General features: G+C 30.3%; 1 long non-coding RNA gene and 1 pseudogene across 1 annotated transcript; one reads left to right on the top strand and one right to left on the bottom strand.

Annotated features, from left to right (window-relative positions):
- The first annotated feature begins 2,222 nt into the window (after positions 1-2,222).
- LOC150038225 (uncharacterized) lies at positions 2,223-4,214 on the top strand. The gene is made up of 3 exons (XR_016527088.1): positions 2,223-3,033; positions 3,115-3,685; positions 3,760-4,214. It is a non-coding gene; the product is annotated as an uncharacterized LOC150038225 (long non-coding RNA).
- A 1,500-nt stretch (positions 4,215-5,714) lies between these two features.
- On the bottom strand, positions 5,715-6,290 carry LOC120075823 (ethylene-responsive transcription factor 3-like; annotated as a pseudogene).
- Positions 6,291-8,305: the final 2,015 nt, after the last annotated feature.

Here is an 8,305-nt window from a genome sequence, read left to right as displayed (position 1 = left end):
GATTAATTTTTACAAAAAATATATAAAATATTGTTATTAATGTACTCGAAAATTCATCAAGATCAATGTTAATTCCGAGATCAATATCGAGATTTTATATATTTTTTGTATCTTACCTAATTTTTAAAAAAAAATTATTTTTTTCCAAAATTTAAAAATCAAACCCAATAAATTCAAATTCATCGGAAAAATTCATTTGAATAATGGGGGATTTTCAAAAATAAAAAAAAATTAAGATAAATTATTTACACAAAATAACAAAATTTAATCTTTTTTTATAAAGATGGATAGAAACTAATAAAAGTCTATCATTGATATTATGGGATAAGTTCTATCCGTGTCTATCAATATTTTTTCTTCGTCATCTCTATAAATAGTTTGACATTTTTTCTGTCAAAACTTTTCTTATAATTAATTACGTTTCACTATTTTTCATAACTATTAAAACTAAATTTAAACTTTTACTTCATAATTATTCTAAATTAATTAATAAACATTAACGTCAATATTTGAAAGTGAGTACTCAATGAAAAATTGAGGTTAAAAATGTAAAATCTTGAAATCTATGGACCAAATTCAAGCAAAACTCAAATGTCAAAGGTAAAATTGCAACCATTTGAAACATAAAATTAAATTGAAACCAAATTCAAAACTTAAGAATTAAATGTGTAACATACTAAAAACCTAAAGACCAAATATAAATTAGACCGAAAAGTTAGAGACCAAAAATTTATTTTTCCCAATAATTAATAAATGTAATTAAATTTAAGCAAAATTATATTTTAATTGATGGATTAAATGTAAATTTCAATTTTATATTTAATAGACCTTTAAATTTTCAACTTTTCTTTGAATAGATTTGTGAAATTTAAAAAATTTGAAAGTTTAAATCTCTTTAATAACATTTGAATTCTTAGTTGAATTTCAATAAATAAATTGTTAAAAATTAATTTTTTAGTACAATAATTATATAGATGAGAATCCAACCTCAGACAACAAGGGAGTGTGAGTGCAAATCAATTACCAACTTTACAAAAATTAAATGAATTTTGTATTTAATAGAATTTTAAACTTCTAATTTTATGAACGTTGTCGAATAAGTATGAATTTTAATTTTATCATTGATAGTTCTAGTTAGGCTTATCAGGCAAAATTAAAATTTTAAAAACTTATTAAATATAAATTCAAAAAAAAACTAAAATTATAATTGCGTCTTTATATTCTTTCCAAAGAAAAATAAAAGTCTCTATATTTTTCTTGAAAGCTTACATCTTGATTATCATCATTAGTCTATATATGTTTTATTTTTGAATACTTAAATTTTCATCACAAGCGTTTTCATTTTAAAATGAAGTTCCTTGTCCGGACCTTTAATATTAATATTGTTATTTTCAAAACTTATTAGAGAAATATTGTTGTTTTGAAACTTATTAGAGAAATATTGTTGTTTTGGGAGTTCGAGCTTAGAAGTCGAGGGTTGAGGATTCAACTAATGTAGAGGTCAAATGTTGAGAACTTGACAAACAAAGAAAAACTTGGAAACAATACGTAAATTAGGGTTGTCGAGGGTTGAAGTTTCGACATATATAAGTCGAAACTTCAACCCTCGACAAGGAAAAGGAAATCTCGCTAGTTTTGACATACATAAGTCGAAACTTCAACCCTCGACAAGGAAGATAAATGGGTGAAGCAGATTGTAAGAGAGAGATTGTAGGAGAGAGCGAGATTGAAAGCGAGATTGAGAGAGCGAGATTGTAGAATGGGACAATCTCCAACGTCTATGGAATGTATGCGTCTCGCTCTCTCGTACAATCTCTCTCTCTCTTACAATCTTGTTCTCTCTGAACATCTCGCTCTCTCTTACCATTCAAAATTCTGTTATTGTTGTTATTTTTCATTAATGATTACTAGCTTTTTTTTCTCATTGGTCATGTATACATATATATAATATATATATATATATATATATATATATATATATATATATATATATATATATATCTATGGAAAGTAAATAAATTTATTATATATTCAATTTTTTTTATTATAAAGTTGTACATTATTCTTTTAATTAAGTTGTATATTATTCTTTTAATTAACTTGTACATTATTCTTCTAATTAAGTTGTACATTATTCTTCTAATTAAGTTGTATATTATTCATCTAATTGAGAAACAAATATTTTTTTAATTGAGAAATAAATATTTTTTTTTTCAGATCATGATTTTAAACCCAGGACCTGTTGATTTCGATGTTTTGTACGACCAATCCGATCCTCCGTTGTATGGCAAGATCGTACTACTGGAGAAATATCTTACAGGTGTCAAAGGCAGTTCTCCAACGCACTATCCCGTTCCACCCTCGAATACTACCGCTACTGCGCACATCTGGATTCTATGGGGTCGCCAAATTAGGATTTATTCAGTTAGACTGGCATCTGATCACAGCCTTGGTCGAGAGATGGAGACCCGAGACGCATACATTCCATATGTCTGTTGGAGATTGCACTATCACTCTACAAGACATAAAAGTGTTGTTGGGGTTACCTATTGACAGTGAGCCGGTCACTGAAGTGATGTACGATGACTGGTTAGAAGTTTGTCAACTGTACCTCGGTGCGACCCCACCTGCCGACAACATTAAAGGATCGAGGTTAAGTTTAATATGGTTAAGAACACAATTTCGTGAGCTCGCAAATGATGCAGACGAGGAAACCGTCATAAGATGTGCGCGAGCATATATACTACAAATGATAGGTGGAAATCTGTTTTCAGATAAATCAAGTCATTTTGTTCACTTAATGTTCCTGCCACTGTTAGCTAACCTTCATGATGCGGGGCGGTATTCGTGGGATGGAGCATGCTTGGCATGGTTGTATAGACAACTATGCAAAGCAACAAGACCTGAGGTTCAAGAGATAGTTGGGCCTCTCACACTTTTGCAACTATGGGCTTGGGAGCGATTTCCAACAATGGCTCCACAGCTACAACATGTTAATAACGCTTAGCTAGTTGGACGGGCCTACGGTTCTCGGTATGTTATTTTAATTCAATTTAATTTTTATATCACTGATCTAGTTAATTTAAATTCTAAATTATCAATTTAAAAATTTAGGTGGAGAGACAAATTTTGTGTGACTAAGACAGCCACACATATAGTCAGACAGTATAGATACATGTTTGATCTGCTTCAACCTGAACAGGTACATTACACTAAACCTAATTGATTATTTTATACAAATTTTTATTGTATTTGTCTTTAATATTCTCTAATATAATATTTTGTGTTTTAGGTTATTTAGGAGCCGTACAAAATTATTATGCATACTTTACATAATTTTTGTATGAATGATCAAAACATATGGCGGACGATGAGTCCTCTCATATGTTTTCACATTGGTGAGTAGCATCTTCCTGACAGGGTAATGAAATAATTCGATTTTCAGCAGAATGTCCCATCGCCTTGTAATACTGAACCCGTACTGCATGATATTAACCTAAGGACTGGAGATTGGTCCAAAAAAGTTGCACATTTGGTAGTGCGATTGCACTATCGTGCAAGGTTTATTGCAGTGGGGGTTTCTCTTGAATAGTTTGACACAGATGTCACTCCAGAATATATTCATTGGTATAATAATATCACAAGGCGCTACGTCACTCGTCCGAGAGCAGTTGTGGGTCATCTGGTAAATGAATATTATCTAATTATTTTTAATTTAAATTTATTTTAAATATTGTCTAATTGTTTTATAATTCACAGAGATCGAACAATCGTAGACTCCGTGAGGTTGCAAATGATCCAAACCAGGTTCTTGCTATATGTAGTGACAACCAAAGCTATATGGAGGAAATTCATTATATGTACGATATACCTATTGTTTCTCCACCAGTTCCTAGATGTAGAGGACCTATTCAGGAAGAGGATGAGTTTGATGAGGTTGACATAATGTGGAAGAGTTGCCCCCTATGATGCAGACGCAGAGTCAAACTGATTATGTTAGTCTGATGATGATGATGCCAGCATTTGGTTTAGGACATTATGACTCAGAGGCTGGTCCTTCGTCTTCATACGTGCATGGACATGGTCGGGGTCGTGGAGAGCATAATGAATATTTATATTATGAAGCACCTGCAGAGGTACCAAAGCAACATCAAGAAGAACCCGAGCAACCTCAAGTTCGAAGTCGACGACGACAACCAGCTCGAAATCGACGACATCCGCCTTGTGGGACACATTGATTTTTGTAATTATTTTTATATAAATGAGATATTTAATTTAAATTTTTTTTATTTTTATGATATATTATTTTTTTTAATTTATTCTTTTTATATATTATGAATAATAATTATTTTGATATAGAAGTTTTTAAATGTCACTGACATAAATAATAACATCAGATAGTCTAAATCTAAAAGGTTAGGTAAAAAAAACTTCAATATTCAAATTTACATATTTTAGATAATAATTTGGGGACATAATAAATCAAATCAACACTCAAAACCTTCACATGCAAGTCTATAAATAGGACTGTATTATTGATATAAAGAACAGAAATTTTAATCACAGTAGTGAGATCAATAGTTTAAAAGATTTTACAATAATGATCTTGGATTCCTTTTGTACATTTGGTACTAAGATTTTGATGGAGTTTTTTTAAAAAAATTATAAATAATAAAAAATATTTTTAGAAATTATTTTTATAAAATGGAAAATTAAAAAAAAAAAAAAAAAAAAAAAAGGAAAGGAAAGAAAGGAAGAAAGAAAGAAGAAGATGGAATGTGTAATAATTAAAAAAAGAAAAAAAAAAAAGGAAATTTGTACTTGCTCAAAATCTCGCTCTCGCTCTCTCAAACTCTCGCTCTCTCTTAAGCTCTCTCAAATCCCGTTCTCTCTCAAAATCTCACTCTCTCAAATCTCGCTCTCTCTTTTACTCTTCCCTCTTTCGTTCTCTTCCAATACAAAATTATTTTTAACACATCAAATAATTATGAGTGTTATGAGGAAGGTCTCTCGAATGAGGAAGGTCTCTGGAATGAGAAAGGTCTTTCATTCTCTCCACATCAAATAATTATGAGGAAGGTCTCCGGAATGATAATTAAATAGACTCAATAATAATGTTAGGGCAAGATCGAGGGTTCAACGTTCGACGTGCAAATGTGGAAAGATAGAGGGTTCAAAATTCGACCTATCTAGGTCGAATTTTCAACCCTCAACTTATTTATTAAAAAATATATATATATTTTTATAAATAGTTTGAAAACAACAATATTTTTCTAAATAGTTTCTAAAAGGATAATATCCTTTTAATTTTCCCTTCCTTGCCCTTTCTGAGCATTTTTCAATTTAATGGAAATGAAAATTATCATGAGATCTTTTATGACCTCAGAAGTATATGATATGATATTATTAAAAAAAGTATGGTATAATATTATAATGATTAAGGCACCAGAAACCATCCAATAAATTGAAAAAAAATATATTCTCAAGGGTTCAGTCCCCACACTCCACTACTACTATAATGCAAGGGAAATTATAATGGATAGCAAATCAAAATTATGATTTAGCACTAAATCATCAACTTTCTAAATATTATAAATATGGCAAAAGAATTTTAAAGGACTAAAATCACGTTATTATTAAGATTAGATTTCTGATATTTTATTTTTTATTTTAAAATTATTCTTATAATTAGGTTCAGTCTTCTTTTCCTCCATTTTTCATTCCCTTCTCAAAACCAACCTCTCCCACAAAACAGGTCTCTGAACACTCTCTGGAAAGCCAATCGGAGTTGCTTGGCCTGGCTCGACAATCAACTGTCGGCGGTCAAAGGCACAACGCAGTACATTGAAGATCAATGGCGCTAAAATCAAGAAGATCGAAAGGTAAAATGTTGAGATCGAAAGGCAGAGGATGTTTCAAAGGAATGACGGCGGAGGAAGCGATGTCGTTGCCGTCATAGATAACGGAGGATGAGGGGATCGCAATCGCTATGACGATCCTCTGGGAGAAGCGGCGGAGTGCGTAGGTAATGACGGGAGGAGAAGTCGTCGAAGTAACGGTAGTAGATGGAGGGCAAGGGCCGTTGAAGGATTCAACGGTGGAGCTCAAACTATTGAAAGTAGGTCGAATCATAAACGAGGAGGGTAAGAAGGAGGATAATTGAAAAACGACGTCGGATTAGGGAGAGGAAAATTGGTTTTAGCTTCAGGGCCGGCGAGAGTTATGGTGGCGTTGTCGTAAGTACAGCCAGCGACTTTGGCAAAATCGAAGGTGCCTACCAATACTCTTGTATATCAACGAACAAATCATTATGAAGGATTTGTGCGATAGAGAAGATGTAGCAAAAATGGTGAATTATGGTGAATAAAAAAGAGGAATGCATGAGATCGACGAGTGATATTTATCATTCTTATAATTGATAAGTGTTTGGTACTTATCATTCTATTCTTTGATTCTTTTTTGTTATCTTTCCATGTCCATTTTTTCTATTATATTCATGTGATTTTGCTGTGATTTTAAGAGTTTGTAGGATGTAGATTCATCAATAAGGTCTCATTTGAGTTCCTTAGTTTATATTTTAGCTTAACATTGAGTATTATTTACTTCGTGTGATTGCTATTTAATTGATATTTGATTTTTATCTGATTATCATTTTTATAATTATATACTTATATATCAATGTAATTGTTAATTGATTTTCATTTGACAATTTTAATAGATTGCTAAGTGACACATAATTAGATGATACCCAATGAGTTGTACCATATTATAATAAGGCATCAATAGCAACTATATTACAATCAATATCAAATAATAATTAGGCAATAATTAGATAGTAAATTAATGTATCACTAGTAATCACAATACAAGATAACAATAAGATAGTAATTAGATAACAATCAGTATCAAAGAGTAATCCTTACCAAATAGCAACCAGTATTTCTAAGTGTTAATATCATATGGTAATCAGAAAAATTGGTATCATTAATAATCATCAAATACTAATCACACAACAATCAAATAGCAATCAATATATGGTAATAATCAAACAAAAGTCATATAGCAATTGATATCGTTGACAGTTAGTATCAAATAGTAATTAGATAATAATTAGTATTATTGACAATTAATATTAGATAGTAATCAGATAACAATTAGTATCATTCATAACCAATATTAAAGTAGTCAGGCAACCATTAGATAACAATCGATATCATTGACAACTACATAACAATTAATATCAAATAGCAATCAAATAACAAATTGGTATAAGATAGCAACTTGATAATAATCTATATCAAATAGCAATCAGTCAGCAATTAAATAGCAATATGTATCATTAAGTACAAGTATCAAATAGTAATCAGACAACAGTCAGTTATCGATCGATATTACTAGCCATTAGATAACAATCAAACTAAACTTCTATTCTTAAACTATTGAAGAATGAGAAGAAAAATCAATCACCATGATTCTCTTTCGATAGTGTATATCAGTCGTTGTAAAAATTAAAGAAATGGGAAGTAAATATTAGAGTTGAAATAATAAAATGTGTAAAAGTAAAAGAGAAGAAGAAATAAAGTTCAAGTAATCGAAAATGAAGTAAAAATCAGATAATAATCGATAAAGTCGTCAATTAGTATCATATAGTAATCAAACAGCAATCAGAGAACGGTCTATATTATTAGCAATCGTATAGCAATCAATGTCAAATAAAATTCAGATAGTAATCACATAGCAAGCAAAAAATCAGATAGTAATCAAATTTCATACGGTCAGTGAATCGGTGAGGGCATTTTTTAACTTTTCAGTTTCAATGTCTCATTTAAATTAAACTAGACTGATCGATTTTATTGTTTTCGTAAAATTTAAATTGTATGGACATGAACCTAATTCCTATATCTTATTTTAGCATGCTTGCAATTTACCTATGATGTAATTCTTAGCATTCTTCTTATTTTTAAAAATTAAAAAATTAGAAGAAAAAAAATCCTTAACATTAAATTAACTTAAAAGGAATCGAAGCATTAACTTTTAAAATAGAAAATGGATATGGGTGCAAAGATTCACAAATCACAATACAGTCAAACCAAAAGAACTCTTTGATCAAGTAAAGGTTCAAAATTGTTGCAAAGAAAAAGAAAATTAAAGGTTGAAATCTTAATTATTTGTCTCCATATTATTCTAAAGTATAAAACCCCTTTTCCCATGTGAACTCATTGCAAATGTGGAATAAGAGTCCTATGCTCATTTGAAATTGCCTTCTCTAATACCATCCCACTTCCATAATTGCTTTCTACTTATG

The sequence above is a fragment of the Benincasa hispida genome, chromosome 1 (genome assembly GCF_027475165.1).
Source record: "Benincasa hispida cultivar pf3 chromosome 1, pf3_genome.v1.1, whole genome shotgun sequence".
Taxonomy (NCBI): domain Eukaryota; kingdom Viridiplantae; phylum Streptophyta; class Magnoliopsida; order Cucurbitales; family Cucurbitaceae; genus Benincasa; species Benincasa hispida.
This window is presented reverse-complemented; position numbering and strand designations above follow the sequence as displayed.